The 18,900-nt window shown below is 36.8% G+C and overlaps 1 protein-coding gene across 16 annotated transcripts in view; it reads right to left on the bottom strand.

Moving 5' to 3' along the window:
- WDFY3 (WD repeat and FYVE domain containing 3) overlaps window positions 1–18,900 on the bottom strand; it is a 308,235-nt gene that overhangs the window by 279,876 nt on the left and 9,459 nt on the right. For 2 of the 16 annotated variants that reach the window (XM_078002621.1, XM_078002626.1), the window contains exon 1: window positions 11,076–11,190. The exons of the other annotated variants lie outside the window; for them this stretch is intronic. The gene's annotated coding sequence lies outside the window, so the exon portion shown is untranslated. Of the gene's footprint in view, window positions 1–11,075; window positions 11,191–18,900 lie in introns of those variants that run through there. 16 annotated transcript variants of the gene reach the window in all.

Raw genomic sequence — 18,900 nt, 5'->3', positions numbered from 1 at the left:
ACAGTTATGCTCTTAGGGCTAAAAATGGGACTCTTTCCTAGTTTATAAAACAAGATAATCTAAATCAGGGGACAGCAACTAGATTTTTTATATAAAAGAACCATTCTAAAATTTCTTGAAAAGATAATTGATAATGATGATAACCTCCAAATACTTTATTAGACATTGTAGCTGATACTTCCATAAATCTGATAAATTAACAAATAGTTCCCCCTATAATTAGGTTTTAGACTCTGGCCGTCCACAGAATGACTCCTTTCTTTCCCACTAACTACTGTCATATTTAACAATGGTTGGCTTGCAGGGCCATAACACCAACACACAGTAAAATATTTCAAAAATGTTCATTCCAAACTGGTTCCAGAGAAAGAATCAAGCTCTTTATAAATGAGGAAAGTCTAAAAAAAAGGGCAGATATTTTTAAATGTTTTCAATATTTTGTTTGAAAATAATTTCAAACTTACAGAAAACTTACTAAGAATACAAAAATCACTCATACTCAGATTCAGCCATTACTAATGTCACCTCTTTACTTTTCCATTTGTGCTCCTGAGCTCTCTTACACTTTCTTGCATTCACACACACACACACACACACGCACACATATACTTTTTTCCTGGAGCAAATGAGAATAAACCATATATCAAGACCTTTGCTCCTCTGCTTCCAATGTACATTTCTTTAGCAATACTCTCTCTTATAAGGAAAGCACAGAGATCAGCTTCAGTAATTATAATATTGTTATAATATTTTTATCTATTCTCTGGTCTATATTCCAATATTCTAATTTTTCAATTGATCCAATAACATCCTGCATGGTATATTTTCCCCCATTCAGTATAAGATCCAGTCTAGGGTCAGATACTGTAGTTAGTGGTTCTCTCTTCTAAGTCTCCTTTAATTTGGAACACTTCCATAGCCTTTCTTTCGCTTTATGACACTGACTTTTTTAAGGACCACAGTTCCCTCCCCACTTTTTAAAGTAGAACATTCCTTATTTTGCACTTGTCAAATGTTTCCTCATGATTAAATTTAGGTTATGTAGTCTTGGCCAGAATACTACAGAGGAGATGATGTGTCCCCTCAGGGTGTCCTATCTGGAGTCACATGGTGACCATCTGCCCCATATTGTTGTTGGATCGCACCAATGCGTAATCACTATATTATCCCTTGCAATTAGTACACAGTCTGTGGGGTGATGCTCTAAGACATTGAAAATATCCTGCTTCTCATCGAAATTTCTCCCTGATTTTGTTATGACTCTTGCCCTACCTAATATCTACTATGCTGGCTACAAAATGATGATTTCTCCAACTCTAAAGTTCAGAGTCCTACTGTAACAAAGAGTCTTCCTTTGTCCTCTATTCATTCACTTATTTTTATTATCATTATGGATTTATTACTATTTCTAATGGTTCATAATTTATTATTATACTTACTTGATTATAAAATTATCTCAAATTTGGCTAGTAGGAATGCCAACAAGTTTCTTGTGACATGTTCTTATTTTTTTAAAAAAAGTTTCTATTTTCTAGCATTAAAAAAATAATCCAGGCTCACCTGGTATGTGCCTTACCCTATCCTAGAATCATCTACTTCAGTGAGGAGCTCTGGTTCCTTTGAGTTAAGAACGGTATTACATAATTTTAATTCCAAGATTTGGGAGTTAGGTATGCTGTTTGACTCTTAGCCTTTTTGCTGGACAGAGCTAGGAAATGCAGTTACATATACACATATATTGGCTTAAAACATAATGAATTCACACTGATAACTTCAATTCCAATCCATCTGCACAGAATTTATTTTGCCTTCTCCCATCCCATATTTGTGTATCCCTCCTTCCTCAGGGAGAACCCTCACCCCAACAACCTCAAAACATTTACTCAATCCCCAATACACCTAAAAAGTTCCAGAAGTGCTATGTCTATATCACTATGAAAAGTAAACCTAATAGAACGAGTTCAAGAGTTGCCTGCAACCCTTCTCTTTCACCTCTACCCAAGCTGAGGGTATATAGTCAATACCATGTTATTAATAACAAAATACTTAGATTTACTCTTTGTTCCCTCAATGAGGGTACGGTACTAATTTAAAATACATTCAGATTCATTTGTTTCAGTGGATTAAGAGTTGCCATTTCCATCTTTATTTTGAATGCTGAAAAAATCACACTATGAAAAGTCAAAACTATATTTTAAAAAAAAGGTTTACTCTGAAGTGTCATTCCCTCCCATAAACCTCTGGCCCCATTACTTCTCACTACCCCTTCTTTTTGTAAAGTCAAGCATATATGCGTATGTGTTATTTTCCCTTTTTCCTTACACGAAAGACAGCACACTATATATTCTTGTTTATACTAACTAGCTCAATCCAGATTGAAGGAAACTCCTCCCAAAGCCTTTTATAAGATACAATATCTTGATATCAAAACCAGACAAAGAGAAAGAGAAAAGAAGACTAGAAATTTCCTATTTTTTGTGAACATAAATGCAAAACTTTTAACAAAATATAAGGAAACCAAATCTGGCAACATATAAAAGGGAATTACATCATGATCAAGTGCATTTATCCTGGAAATGCCAGGCTAATTCAATATTCAAAAAATTAACATAATTTACCATTATCAATAAAGACTAAAAACCATATAATCTCAATAGATATTTTAAAAATCACTTGCAAAATTCAACATCTACTAATGATAAAAGCTCTACTAAACCAGGAATAGAATGAAACTTACTCAACCTGATAAACAGCCTCTTTAAAACAGATATAGCTAACATCATATTTAATGAAGAAAGACTGAATGCTTTGTTTTTACATATACTGGAAGTCCTAGCCAGTGCAATGAGGTATGAAAATAAATAAAAGGCATACAATGGAATGGAAGAAGTAAAACTGTCTTTATTCCAGGCAGCATGATTGTCTACATGGAAAACCCCGAAGAGTGTACCAAAGAAACCTCCCTAAGTTAATAAGGGAACTTAGCAAGACTGCAGTATACAAAGTTCATTATACAAAAATCAATTGTGTTTCTACATATCAACAATGAAACAACTAAAAGTTACATAGATAGATAGACTGATTGATTGATAGATAGATAGACAGATAGTACCATTTATAATAGCACTCAAAACACATGAAATGCTGAGAGGTAATTCTAACAAACTATGTGCAAGATTTGTATACTGAAAACTACAAAACAATGATGAGATAATTACTAATGAGATAATCATTGATAACAATGACGAGATAAACCAAAGACGACAGTAAATAGAGAGATATTCTATGCTCATGGATTTGGAGGCAATATATTCAAGGAATCAGTTCTTCCCATATTTACCTATAGATTCAATGCAATCCCAGTCAAGATTAGAGCAGACTTTAGTTTCTGGAAATCAACAAGATGACTCTAAAATTTACATGAAAAAGAAATGAAGAATAGTCAAAACAATTTGGAAACAAAACAAAATTAGAGGACTCATATTACCTGATTTACCTGATTTCGAGACTTAATATAAAGCTACAGTAATCAAGATAGTGTGGCAGTGGTAAAAGCCACTAGGTAAAAGCACGTAGATCAATGGAAAAGGATAGAAATTCCAGAAGCAGATACACACAAACATGGTCAACTGACTTTTGACAAAGATGTCAAGCAATTTAATAGGGAAGGGAAAACTTTTCACTAACCAGTGCTTGAGTAACCAGATATCCACAAGCCAAAAAAAAAAAAAAAACCACAAAAAATTAAATCAACCCACACATCACACCATATACAAAATTTAACTCAAACCAAATCACAGACATAAATGTACAACCTAAAACTATGAAACTTCCAGAGGAAAACTTCAGGGAAAATCATTGTCACTTTGAGTTAGGCAAAAAATTATCTAACAGGATATAAACAGTAAAAACCATAAAAGAAAAAAAAAAATGGGCAAAGTGGACATTACCAAAATTAACTTCTGCTCATCAAAACAGTGTTATAAAAATGAAATTAAGCCAAAAACTGGGAGAAAGTATGAGTTTGTAAAACACATACCAGACTGGTACCCAAAATATATAATGAATTCTTTAAACAATAAAAAAAAAAACTGATTAAAAAAAATTGATTTTAAAAAAAAGTCAACACTTACTTTTAAAAAAAGGATACATATAGCAAACAAGCAATGAAAACTCAATACCATTATTCCTGTAAAGCAAATTAAACATTTTGAATGTTGCTATGAACATTAGCCTTTTTGTGGACATGTGTTTTCATTTCTTTTACACATATACCTAGGAAAGGAATTTATAGTTCCTAATGAATACGTTTTAATTTATGAGACAGTAGTTGACTGTTTGCTAAAATGGCTATACCATTGCACCAGGAATGAATGAGAGGAAACTTCCAGTTGCTGCATATCCTTACCAAACTTAACATCATCAGATTTTATTTTTAGCCATTCTAGTGAGTGTATAGTGCTATTATTCTATGGTTTTATTTTGTATTTCTCTGATGGCTAGTGGTGTTGAACATCTTTCTATGTATCTCTATCTTTCTATGTCAATATATGTATTTGTCATTCACATATCCTCGGTAAAATATCTGTTCAAATTATTTGTTCATTTTTCAACAGGGTTCTTTGTCTTCTTATTATTCAATTGTGAGAGTTCTTTATATATTCTGGTTCATATCCTTGGCCAGGAATGTACATGTGTTGCAAGTATATTTACCAGTCTATGGTTAACCTTTTTATTTTTTTAAAATGGTGAAGCATGTTCATTTTGAGAAATTTCATTAAGCTTCAACTTAAATTTGTTGACTTTTACTTATGTATATACAGTAAACTTGAACAACATGGGTTTGAACTGTGATGCCGACTTATATGTGGATTTTCTTCTGCCTCTGCCACATGAGACAGGACCAACTACTCCTCTCTTCCTCCTCCTCTTCGGCCAACTCAATGTAAAGACAATGAGGATGAAGACCTTTATGATGACCCACTTCCACTTAATGAATAGTAAATACGTTTTCTCTTCCTTATGATTTTCTCAATGACATTTTCTTTTAACTAACTTTCTTGTAAGAATACAGTATAAGGCCAGGTGCGGTGGCTCACGCCTGTAATACTTTGGGAGGCTGAGGCGGGCAGATCAGAAGGTCAGGAGATCGAGACCATCCTGGCTAACATCTGGTGAAACCCCGTCTCTACTAAGAATACAAAAAAATTAGCCGGGCGTGGTGGTGGGCACCTGTAGTCCCAGCCACTCAGGAGGCTGAGGCAGGAGAATGGCGTGCATCAGAGAGGCAGAGCTTGCAGTGAGCCAAGATCACGCCACTGCACTCCAGCCTGGGTGACAGAGCAAGACTCGTCTCAAAAAAAAAGAATACAATATATAATACATATAACCCACAAGATGTATATAAATCGACTGTTTATGTTATCAGTAACACTATCTGTAATTAAGTTTTAGGGGAACCAAAACAGTTATATACAGATCAACTACACAGGGGGTCACTTCCCCTAGCCGCAACACCGTTCAAAGATCAACTATACTTGAATAAATTTATTTAAAATAACAGCAGCAACCAAAAAAAAACTGCTCTTTAAAGATGACAAAATCATCAACTAGTAAATAGCCTAAGGGTGATACAATTTGGCCTACACATACTAAAAACTAGAAAATAAGTATTTACACTACCAGTTATGAGCCATTCATTGTATTGGGTCCCTGCCAGATGCACAGACATAAAGCCTAAAATTAGCAAGGGAGAGTAACTGTTGAAGGCCCCCCTCTTGCAATTTGACCTCTGAATTATAAATATTCCAGATTAGGATATATTGTATTTTTTGTTAATTATAGAGCAAATTTTAAATGGAAACTTTATGTTGATGGGGAAAGCAAAGAAATTCAACCTAAGAATAATTACATGAAAAACTAACTCATGTAATGATTTTCAGTAAGCACCTGATTGTCAAATACATATGCTAAAACAAATAATAAGACACCACATGTCTTTTCGCTGACTGAACAAATAGCTTTATATAAGAATTATTTATTTGTCTTTAATTAGTCCAAAATTATCACTCCTCTAACTTTAAGAAGCAAAAATCAGCCAGGCATGGTGGCTCATGCCTGTAATCCCAGCACTTTTGGGAGGCTGAGGGGGATGGATCGCTGGAGCTCAGGAGTTCAAGACCAGCCTCTAAAAACCCATTCTCTTATTAAAAAAATAATAATACAAAAAATTAGCTGAGCATGGTGGTACACACCTGTAGTACCAGTTACTCGGAAGGCTGAGGTGGGACAATCACTTGAGCCTTGGGGGAAGAGATTGCAGTGAGCTGAGATCTTGCCACTGTACTCCAGTCTGGGCGAGAGTCAGACCCTGTATCAAAAAATAAATAGGCTGGATGCGGTGGTTCACGTCTGTAATCCCAGCACTTTGGTGGGCCTAGGCAGATGGATCATCTGAGGTCAGGAGTTCGAGGCCAGCCTGGCCAACATGGTGAGACCACGTCTCTACTAAAAATACAAAAAATTAGCCAGTCGTGGTGGCTAAGACAGGAGAATTGCTTGAACCTGGGAGACAGGTTGCAGTGAGCCGAGATCACACCACTGCACTCCATCCTGGGCAACAGAGTGAGACTTCATCTCAAATAAATAAATAAATAAATAAATAAATAAATAAAAATAATACATATAGTCACTGGATGTGGCTAAAAGTCTTAAGTTTGGGGAACTTATAGAATATATTATTACTTCTACAGTAGACACTTCCTGGAGTAGCTGGAAAGCTTATAATCCTTCCCTTTTCTGTGTCATGATCAATGGCCTTGAAAAGATCAAAGATAAAAAAAGACGGAGATTCTCAGAATAGCTACTTGAATGAACTTCTCACAACAGGGTCATAGCCTAAAAAAATTCCTGTCCCATGTGTATGTTCACCAGAATTCTGCTAACAAATCAAAATATAAAGCCTCTTAGTAATTGAGTGAATAAGATGAACCACATCATAGACCAATTCATATTCCTCCGGCCAGCCTGGTGCTTACTCAACAGGTTCATGAAAACCACCAGGTGGAAGGAGAAGCAGTTATGCAAGGGCAATCTGCCACAAACTCATTAAGACTGACGTCACTGTTACTACTGTTGAGAACCCATTTGCCTGAGTCCCCCATAGTGAGTACTTCTTAGCAGGTAAATTATATCAAACCCTTTGCATTACGGAAATGGTGATGGCTGGTTTTCACTATAAAAAACACCAATTCTGAATTTGTCTCTGCCAGCACCATCATTCAAGATTAAGTGAATGCTTCATATAAATCACACTCACAGGGCCTCTGATCCAGGAACTCACTTCAAATGGTGATGGGCAGATGCCCAGGGGCCTCACTAGTGTTATCAAATAGACTCTTATTCAGACACAGCTGTCCTCACAGAGGAGGTAATGGCATTTTGAAGCTTGACATGCAAATTGTTGCGCCACCTAAAGCCTTCTGAAATTGGGGTGCTGTCCTACAGCATATAAAATAAGCTCTGAACCACCCACTTAATATATGATGTCTCCCATCCTCCCATCTCTGGAACACACTGGATATGGGAACCGTGTTGCGACGGTGGAGGTGGTATATTTCATCTGCTCTCAAAGTTCTGCTTCTTGTCTCAAGAACTCTGGAATCTGTTATCTAGAAGTTTTATTTAGCACTCAAGAATGAAATACTTATACCAAGAAACAAAACAACTGTTTCACTCAATTGAAAGCAGAGTTTTATTTACTCATTACAATAAAAAAAAAAAAAAAAAAAAAAAAACCAGCAAAACTGGAGGCTATAGAATTGACAGAGGTGACTGCTTCTGACTATCAAGGAGAAGACAGGTTGCTACTACACATCTGGGGCTAGAAAGACCATGAGAAAAGAACTTGGGGGAATCTCATAGAGTATTCTCTGGCAGTGCTGTGCATAGTGTTAATGTGAGTTAAAGACTATCACAATTCTATACAGTTGGAATTACCAAACCTCAGACCCTTTCAGGAACGAAGGACTGAGTTAGCTTGCTAGAAACAGAACCCTGATAAGCCAGGACACTAGCAGAAGGTAACAGAAATATGCAATCTGGAGTGAAACAGGTTAGGGCTTTGTGCTCGGATGCAAAACTAAGGATTGTAGCCACCATTTATTTCCTTAATAGTCACCGGTATGTGATAACTACCCTTGTCTTTCCCTTTAAATACATTTTCTCTTTATTTCCTCTTCCATTCCAAGCATGCAGATGGCAAGTTGGCAGGAGTTAAATTTAGGTTGTAAAATATCAAGAAAGAATCACAATAGAACCAGAAGGCAGCATGATATCACTCAGAGTCAGTAGCCCTATGGCACTGCCTCTGGATATGGTGCCTCAACTTGCTTTTGACTTTCTTTCACTGGAAAAACTGCATCGATACATGGGATAGCAAGGTTATCTCTACAGTGGGGAGGAAAGCAAAGGGAAGAGGAGGCAGGAAAAGCAGTGGTTAAGCTACCAAAGAGTGAGATGTTCTAGACACCTAGGAGGGCTGCCCAGCTTTTGACTTCCCCTTCTTTGGGAATGACCCCCAGCACGGAAGTATATTCCTGGCATGCTATACATCATAACTCTGCATACCCTGGCTCTAATACAGACAGACACCTGATCTGAATGAGACTAATTTCATCCTTTCTTGATGGAATATATAAATTGAAGATGCAAGGCAAGGAGAGACTAAATCTTTACAGCAAAGTCACCTTAATAGCAGGAGTCTAGGACGAAGGTATAAAAATTTCTGCTAGGGGCTGGGCGCAGTGAGTCACGCCTATAATTCCAGCACTTTGGGAGGCCAAGGCGGGTGGATCACGAGGTCAAGAGATCGAGACCATCCTGGCTAACGTGGTGAAACCCTGTCTCTACTAAAAATACAAAAAAATTGGCCAGGTGTGGTGGCCCGGGCCTGTAGTCCCAACTACTCGGAAGGCTGAGGCAGGAGAATCGCTTGAACCCAGGAGGTGGAGGTTGCAGTGAGCTGAGATTGTGCCACTAAACTCTGGCCTGGGAGACAAAGCAAGAATCCATCTAAAAAAAAAAAAAAAAACTTCCTGCTAGGCTGGGTGCAAGGGCTCACACTTGTAATCCCAGCACTTTGGGAAGCCAAGGCAGTCAGATCTCTTGAGTCCAGGAGTTCAAGACCAGCCTGAGCAACATATCAAAAAACCCCACATCTACAAAAATAAAAAAATAAAAAAAAATTAAGCCAGGCATGGTGGCTGAAGTCCCAGGTACTCAGGGGCTTAAGGTGGGAGGACCGCTCCAGCCTGGAAGGTAAAGGCTGTAGTGAGCCATAATCGTGCCACTGTACTCCAGCCTAGGTGAAAGAGTGAGACCCTGTCTCAAAAGTAAATAAATGAATAAATAAATAAATAAAATTCCTGCTAATGAGATCCTCAGAGCAACTCTGATTTCTTCTGTTCAAGACCCACTTATTCAATCCATCATTCCATTCCCAGTGTGAATCCCATTAATTCCTTTTCCCCACCTCAAGCTAGTAAGTGTCAACTGACTGCAACCAAAAAAATGCTGCTATAACTTCTTATAGGAAGTAAATGAAAGGTGTGGAGGTTCTCAATTTAAGGTCAATTTATCATAATCATGCATTTTCCTTGCTTCCTCTTACCCAATTCAGAAAATAAATTCCTAAAGGGTAATTTTGCCTTCCGAAGTGTGACATGAGAACCCCCATGCCTAACATGCTTTTTCATATCCTCCTATTTCACAAGAAAGCACATTTACTTCAGTGTTTAAGTTTGTTCAGTTTAGTAGCAGTTCCCTGTTAAGACGTTACTATGAGGCATCAGCAGTTCTTTGCATCTCGTGATGCCATACCAGTGCCAATAAAGCAGACTAAATGATTACTGATCAACAATACTTAATAGTACGTAGAAAAAAACGGTAATTAGTAGTTCGTAAATGAATGTCAAGCCCAGTCTGTCTCTGCTCTCGAAGTGCCTGGCTTCTCCTGTCACTTAAATCCTAGATCACCAATACGGACTTGTGATAGAAGATGTTTTCGCCGTTTCGCCCCAATCTTTAATTCTGGATCAAGTCATCACTAACATTACCCAGCCTTCATACTGCAGATTAGATAGTTAGGATTTCTAGCTCGTTATGATGCCTACCCTGTTCTACTCCTTCTCCTTCTGCTGTCCTTGCCCTGTTTATAGCTCAGTTATTATAACTAAGCTTCTGCTTTGACACTTTTGAAGGTCCCTAGTCTGATCCCTTCCTGGCTTTTCTATTCCTAGGACTGAGAAGTCTACTTTAAATTACCACTCCCAATCCCAAGGACTGATAGCTAGAGCCCAGTACCCGCAGACAGAATTCTCTGGTGGCCACTCATACATATATAAGCATGTATGTTTGCATTCATTTAGTCATTTACACACACACACATTCCTCCTATATGCTTCTTCCCCTTGAATTCTCATTAATTGGTTGACTGAATTATTCTTTGGCTGTTCTCACCCTGACATGGCCTACCAAAGAGAACTTTTCCTCAGTGCCTGCAGTTAAGGTTAGATTGACCTCCACATGCAGCACTATACCTTAAATATGGACTGGTTCTAGTCTGTCCTGCATAATAGTTACCTCTGCCCTACTCTACAACTTGGCCATGTGCTCTCATATCACAAATACAACAAAGCTCTATCAAATTTTGAGATATGGAAAAAGTAAGCAAGCTCACAGATTTTTAAAATATAGCAAATATACGAAAGAAAAAAGTTATTTTCTAAATGGCATAAGCTGGAAACTTGGCAGTATAGTACACTTAAAACAATAACATAATATAGGAAAGAATCCTACACATTTACATGCCCAAATTTATTTTTCAATCACCAGATAATTTTTAAAATGGGAGAAATGACAATGACTACATTACATTTTATAAATATGTTCTAGATTATAGCATACTGAAAAGGCCATCTGATTCTCCAGAGTTCTAGGAGCAATTTCTTAATGCAAAACTTAAGGCATATCAGAGCAATGAAAGAGTATATATATCTGGTCACATAAATCAGTACCTCTGGCCCGGCGTGGTGGCTCACGTCTGTAATCCCAGCACTTTGGGAGGCCGAGGAGGGCAGATCACAAGGTCAGGAGATCGAGACCATCCTGGCTAACATGGTGAAACTCCGTTTCTACTAAAAATAGAAAAAATTAGCCGGGCATGGTGGCGGGCGCCTGTAGTCCCAGCTACTCCAGAGGCTGAGGCAGGAGAATGGTGCGAACCCGGGAGGCGAAGCTTGCAGTGAGCCGAGATCGCGCCCCTGCACTCCAGCCTGGGTGACAGAGCAAGACTCTGTCTAAAAAAAAAAAAAAAAAATTCAGTGCCTCTTCTGATCAATGCTGAATTCTTCTCTATGAAACTTATTCAACTCTAATTCTCTTTACTGCCAAAAAATGGAACTCCCATCACTTTCTCCAAAATCTAGTTTTATTATTAATACTACACCTTCATTAAAGTTGTTTCCTCTGCTGGCTTTCTCTACAATCTTGATTCCTAACTAAAGATCAAACCACAGATGGGATCGCCCACCAAAAAAATTACCAAGTAGCCAAAGATTCAAGGACAAAAGTATATATATTTACCTCAGGTCCCTTATAAGCCAACAGAACTGCAGAAAGAACGAACACAGTAGATAATAAAGAATTCTAAATACTATGGCTAAGGTAGGAAGCCAATGACATCTCAAAACAGATGCTGTTCGCGGATGTTTACTGCAGCTATTCACAATAGCAAAGACTTGGAACCAACCCAAATGCCCACTGATGATAGACTGGATAAAGAAAATGTGGCACGTATACACCATGGAATACTAAGCAGCCATAAAAAAGAATGAGCTCACGTGCTTTGCAGGGACATGGATGAAGCTGGAAAACATCACTCTCAGCAAACTAACACAGGAACAGAAAACCAAATGCCGCATGTTCTCATTCATAAGTGGGAGTTGAACAATGAGAACACATGGACACAAGGAGGGGAACATCACACACCGGGACCTGTCTGGGGGTGGGGGGCAAGGGGAGGGAGAGCATTAGGACAAATACCTAATGCATGAGGGGCTTAAAACCTAGATGACGGGTTGATAGGTGCAGCAAACCACCATGGCACATGTAAACCTATGTAACAAACCTGCACGTTGTGCACATGTATCCCAGAACTTAAAGTTTAATAAAAAAAAAAAAAGTTACATTATTTAATATAGGCTAAACTAGTATATGAACTCTCTGAAAGAAGTAATAGCATCTCATCATCTTAATAGTTTCAGCCGGTTGCAGTGGCTCATGCCTGTAATCCCAGCACTTTGGGAGGCCAAGGCGGGTGGATCATGAAGTCAGGAGATTGAGACCATCCTAGCTAACACGGTGAAACCCCGTCTCTATTAAAATACAAAAAATTAGCCAAGCATGGTGGCACATACCTGTAGTCCCAGCTACTCGGGAGGCTGAGGCAGGAGAATCGTTTGAACCCAGGAGGTGGAGGTTGCAGTGAGCAGAGATGGCATCACTGCACTCCAGCCTGGGTGACAGAGGGAGACTCCATCCAAAAAAAAATAGTTTCAGCACACAAAGTAGACACTGAATAAACACGCTGAATGAAAAAGTAAATCAAGAGTTTAGATGGTTAGTAAAGAAGTGTCAAATGTACTCAGCTTATACTGTAATACAATCACTGCAGAATGTCAATTACTAGGGAGAGCCTTACTCTAAGAAGACAAAGTGTAATGTAAGTGCTAAGAAACTCACATTTTTTTCCAAAAACTACTCCCTATTCATTAATAAACACAATGCAAAATACATCTCACACTGGGGATTAATTTCATGTACTCTTTCCCTTTTGCCAGGTAATTATTTACCTCTATTCTAATTTTATATTCCTATGACCCTTGCCTCACAGGATGCTTAATATTTAACTTTTAAAAATCCATTCTATTACTTGTTTATTTGAATAGGACTTCCCCATATTTCAGGCATCTGTGAATGAGTTACTGGTCAATACGTTTATCTTCCATTTTCTTCGTTTGTTTTTATCATATTTTTTTCCATCAACAAGAATATACAAAAATCTTCAGAACTGCTGTTCACAGACATGCTTTCCTTTGTAACAGAAGTCACAGTGAGTTGAACTCTCATGAAGAAAACAGATTATCTGATGCCAGAGCAGTCTTTACTAATTTAACTACTTTACCATCTTTAAAATTTTTAAATAAAAACACAATTTGTATTAATCCTTTAAATGATAACAGATAATGTAATATAAAAAAATCTAACTCAAAGCCTGTGCACAAAACTTACTTCTGCTACTTAGAAGTATGATACATATCTGTATGTCAACAATATGCCACACATGCTACGTAGTTAAATCACTTCTAAACTTTAACAAAACTCAAAAAAGCACACAGATGTGAACATAAGCCATGCTTGATGTTAAATAACAAGACCAAAGTAACAATTAGATACTGCAATGCAACCAATCTTCTTACATTAAAATAGTGCTTGCCAAACAAAATCTTCATTGGACTGGAATGATGCTTTGCCAGATGACATCGGGATAGGCAAAGCCACTATTAAACCCTGTGCTAAAGTGGGTGTCAACAAGCAGAGTAGGAAGAAGAAAGGCTGGAATATGAGACTTTTAAACATCTTTCAACATTGGCAAGCCACAGTCAAAAAGTAGTTCATTTTTGATGAAAGTTTTAGTCAGGCTGAGAAAATTGAAAGTGCGTGAAAATCCACGAGAAAGAAAAATCAGCCTTCTAAGAAAGACACAATACTCTTTCCCAAGCTACGAATAGAGATCACTAGTACTATCACCTCAGAAAAGCAATGCAGTACAACTTTTCCCTGCCCTGCCCCAATCACACAAATACCTGTCAGTGGTATTAGTGGCCTTCATGCATTTTCAGCAGTTGCCATGTCTTGATAGGCTTCCCCACATCCTCCTGAAAGTAAAAACACCTATGCCAACCCATGTGGTGGTTATGCAACCTAAGACAAGCTGGGAATCACTGAACTTATTTACTCTGGTGACTCAGATATAAATCTAGGTCTCTGTGGAATAAGAGGTGGAGAACATAAAAGAATGTATGACACCATTTTTCATTAATATTTATTGTATAACTGAAGCAAACTCAAAAGATTTTCTGCTCTCTATAGGTTCAACAAAGAATTTAGCTTTCAGGAATGCTTCAGGTTTGACTAGGTACAATGTACCATCTGCTATACTGAATGACCTGAGGCAAAAACAACATCCCTTTATATAGAACTTTTATTTTCTCTCATCCTGTTGCCATTCACCAACATCTTACTTTCCCTTCTTCCTCCAGCTTATTCTTTAAAGCCTGCCACTGACAGCTACCACTCAGCAATGCTGAACTCCACAACATCAAGAAATTTTTTTCAATGCTATTCCACTCAGAAATAATTTAAACACTGCAACTTCAAAAAATAAAACAGCAAAAATAAATCAATATTCATCCTAACCAAAAAAAAAAAAAACCTCATATCTCTGGATTTAGCAAATTAAGTGAAATATATAAATTACATCTGCCATTAATGTAGCAGATCAAACTTAAAAAGCATACATGGTAGATTGGTGCAGCTGTTATGGAAAATAGTATGGAGGATCCTAAAGAAATTAAAACTAGAATTACCTATAACCTAACAACCCTTCTTCTGGGTGTATATACAAAGGAAGTGAAATCACCACCTCTAATAGATGCATTCCTCATGTTCACTGCAGCATTATTCATTATGGCCAAAGTATGGAAACAACCTTGGTATCCTTCAACTATCAAATGGATAAAGAAACTATGGTGTATATATAAAAAAATGGAATATTATTCAGCCTTAAAAACAAAAGGAAGGGATGCTGTCATTTGCCACAACATGAGTTGACCTGCAGGATATTTCACTGTGTGAAATAAACCAGACACCAAAAGAAAAATATTGCATCATCTCACTTATATCTGGTATCAAAAAAAAAAAAAGGTCAAATATTCACAGAGATAGGGAATAAAACTAGTTATGAGGGTCAGGGTTGCGGGGAGGAAATGGGAGAGGTGTCTCAAAAGATACAAAATAGTATATATGCAGGATGAACAAATCTAAAGATCTCGTTAACTGACAATGTACTGTATTCAGGATTTTTGCTAAATGAGCAGGTCATAGCTGCTCTTGACACGGGAAAAATGGGTAACTATGTGAGATGACAGATATGTTCATTTGTTTCACCATTGTAAACATTTTACTATTTATGTTATCTCATAACATCATGTGACTATCTTAAATATATACAATAAAATGTATTTTTTTAAAAAAGAATGCATGGTAGGAAAGTCATACTTAGTACAATTTTAATGATGACCTAGTTGTAAATGCTTCAGGAGCAAGAGTACGATTTTCATATCGTAAGTATTTTTTTCCTAACTATCTTACATTATTCCTAATCCGTTTCTTATTTTTTACTTAAATATTATATTTGGCTGAATATTTTTCCCCAAGAAACCTGTTCTGATTCACTGACAGTGAAATCTATTAATTTTATATGTCCTATAATTTTGATATAAATAAATTTCACAATTCCCACCAAGGAAATTCGATCAATCCCCCAATACTCAGATCAAACATCGTACCTTAGGGTTCCCTTAATCAGTTCAACCAAAAATAATCTTTCTACTCATTAAGTGTTCACAGCACTTCTGTACCTCTCAGACTCATCAAATACCTTTCGATTATGTATCTATCTATCTTATCTCCACTGTTACAAAGCTATTGAGGGCAAAACTACCCCGGTGTAAAGCAGACAGGCATAGTACCCATGACACCCAGCACAATCACAAGAAAGTATGTTATCATCTTTAGGAAAAAAGCTTATAGAATTATTATTATATATCATAACACCACTTGAGAGTCTATTTACATTGGATCATCATTTTGGGAAATAAGAACTAAGTAACTAAGTTCCCAGGTAGCAAGTTTAATCCCTGATACTTGATCTAATTTAGTCCCTACTCATTACACAAATAAATCAAGCTAAATAAAATTATTAAGCAATCAATACACAATGATTGTTCTACAAATAACTGATACAGAGTTTATTTTTATTTCACACTTATTTACTCAACTATGGCATTTATCATCTAAATCACCTAATATTGTGTTTTAACGGGCAATGCCATGGGGAAAGAACTTGGACTGTAGGGTCAAAAAGACTCAGAAAGACTCCAGGTTTTAATCAAATAAATCTGACCATAAATTTATCTATAAATTCTTAGGGATTTCTAGGGTGAACAGAAAAAAGAAACATAATAAAACACATATTACCATTCTTTCATTTTTAGTAAACAGTCTTAGAGTTCCTCAGAGTAACAGTGAATATTTATTTTCCTAATTTTCTGACATGTTTACTGTCTATTTACATTTACTCACTCAACAAATGTTTACTGAAAGTCAATCATATTCCTACATTATGTGTCTAGAGAGAAAATAAAATTTGCTGAAATATATGATACAATGTCTGGTAATGTTCTATAGCTGTTTATTTAGCTGCACTATTAACTTTTCCAAAATCTCTTTAGAATCAGCACAGTGACAGCAGATACTTAATAAATAATCTTTGGCTAACTGCTCAATATTTCTTGCTTTATTTGTTACATGTTAAGAAAGCTCCCAGTGACCAGGCACGGTGGCTCGCTCCTGTAATTCTGGCACTGTGGGAGGCTGAGGCAGGTGGATCCCTTGAGCTCAGGAGTTGAAGACCAGACCGGCCTGACCAATATGGCAAAACTCCGTCTTTGCAAAAAATACAAAAATTAGCCAGGCACGGTGACGTGCCTGTAGTCTTAGCTATTCAGGAGGCTGAGGCAGGAGAATCGCTTGAACTCAGGGGGTGGAGGTTGCAGTAAGCCAAGATTATGCCACTGCACTCCAGCTTGGGCAATGGAACGAACCTTGTTTCAAAAAAAAAAAAAAAAAAAAAAAAAAGGGAGAGGAAGCTCCCAGTAAGCAAATATAGTAGTGCCTAAATAAAGACGAACAGTAAAGAGGAATTAAGAAGAATGCCACGTAATTAAAATTTTTACATGACTATATCTAGGGCTGTGACTGAATTACCCTGTGGAAATAATCAGCCATTTGTCTAGTTACCTGTTGCTCTTCTTATAGGAAATGCAGGGAAGAAACATTCCCTGGGCCTGCTGCCTACGGACATAAGGCACAGATCTGAATTTGTATACATGAACATCTTCACCCTCTGAAGAGGACAAAAATACCAACATTCTTGTATTTTCCAATATTTTTCAAAATCAGGTCACTATGCTTTCAGTAATAAAATATAAATCAGTTATTGTACTATAGTTATAAGATATTATTAATGGTGAAAGAAAGATAGGTGAAGAGTACATGGAGCACTACACTATTTTTGCAACTTCCCAAGTTTATAATTACTTCAAAATTAAAAATTAAAAAAATCAATAAGATAACGCATCTTTAATAAGTGTTGCAGAAATTAAAACAGGTAAATTAAATTGTTTTTCTAAACTCAAATACTTAACATGTACTAAGTAACGAATATTTTGAGAAAATACTTGTGGAAATTCTATTTAAACTGTTGAATCCTAGGCACGATAATTAATCACCTTCTGAGTTATTCAACTTATAAAGTGAAATTTACGTGTGTGGATATTTTACTCAAAGCAAGGCAATAAAACTACAAGTTAATGTGCAGATAAACAAATCAGTTGTCCCTTGGAAAAAATAGGACGTAACACAAAATAATTTTGGCATAATTTTTTAATGGACCAAATAATAGCTATGTATCACATTCCTATTTTCCTTAGGCTAATATTAAATCAGTTGGCCTCCTTTAAGTCCACACTGGCTAGAGAACAGAAGGAAACATGCTAGGAAGAAATACCATACAGGAAGAGGAAGCTGGGCTTGGTATTAATCGGCTGGGCAGTTGATTCATCAAGTGCTGACAACATACCAATTACAACATGTCAAAAATCACCCTGTCACATGGTCTCCACTCGTAACACAGGTACCAAGGGCTTAAGAAACTGAAGAAAGCTGAAAGAATCCATGTCAGAACTCAATGATCGCTATTATTTCAAGGACCCAGAGTGGAAAGGACAGCCAATGCATGAAGAACCAGAGGCCAGACGGGCTAGGGGTCCTACCCAAAGACACAACTCTCTACCAGCAGGGGAAGAACAAGAGTCTTTTAATTTCTGGGCCTCTGAAGTGCCATTATCAATAGGCACTAATCTTTTATAGGTAGTAGTAATGAACACTTTAAAGAGATTAGGCCATTCACAAAAGAATGAAACAACTGTAATTATTTTTTAAAATCCTCACTCATTTAGTAGTCCTCTGAACTCCCAAATACAATACTTTAAATCCACTGTGGCTTCACACATACCTAGTTGATACAAAGTTTCCAATCTAAGCTTACAACCTCATCAAAATACATTATTATAGTACCACCTATGTCAGTTCTCTTTACTAAGTAGGGCATCAGTTTTTTTAAGGCTTACAAGTATCTGCTACTGGATCAGCATAATGATAAAAAGTGTTGTCTCCAAACACCTCCAAGCCTTGAGCTTGCTCAATTACTGCAGCACTTGATAACCATGGTGTTCTTTTGTGAAATATCATAAAACGATGATATTATTAAGCTAAATCATATATTACACACAAATATACTAATACATGAATAGAAGCAGGTGACAAAAGTTTTTTTCTTTTTAAAAAATAACCTTTATGAATGAAAACACAGACCTAAGAAAATCATTAATAATTTTCCTGGAGCTGAGAAAACTAAAGAGCTTATTTAATAATGAG

This window comes from Macaca mulatta, chromosome 5 (genome assembly GCF_049350105.2).
Source record: "Macaca mulatta isolate MMU2019108-1 chromosome 5, T2T-MMU8v2.0, whole genome shotgun sequence".
Lineage (NCBI taxonomy): Eukaryota > Metazoa > Chordata > Mammalia > Primates > Cercopithecidae > Macaca > Macaca mulatta.
Note: the sequence above shows the minus strand (reverse complement) of the source record. Positions and strands in the feature narration are given on the sequence as shown.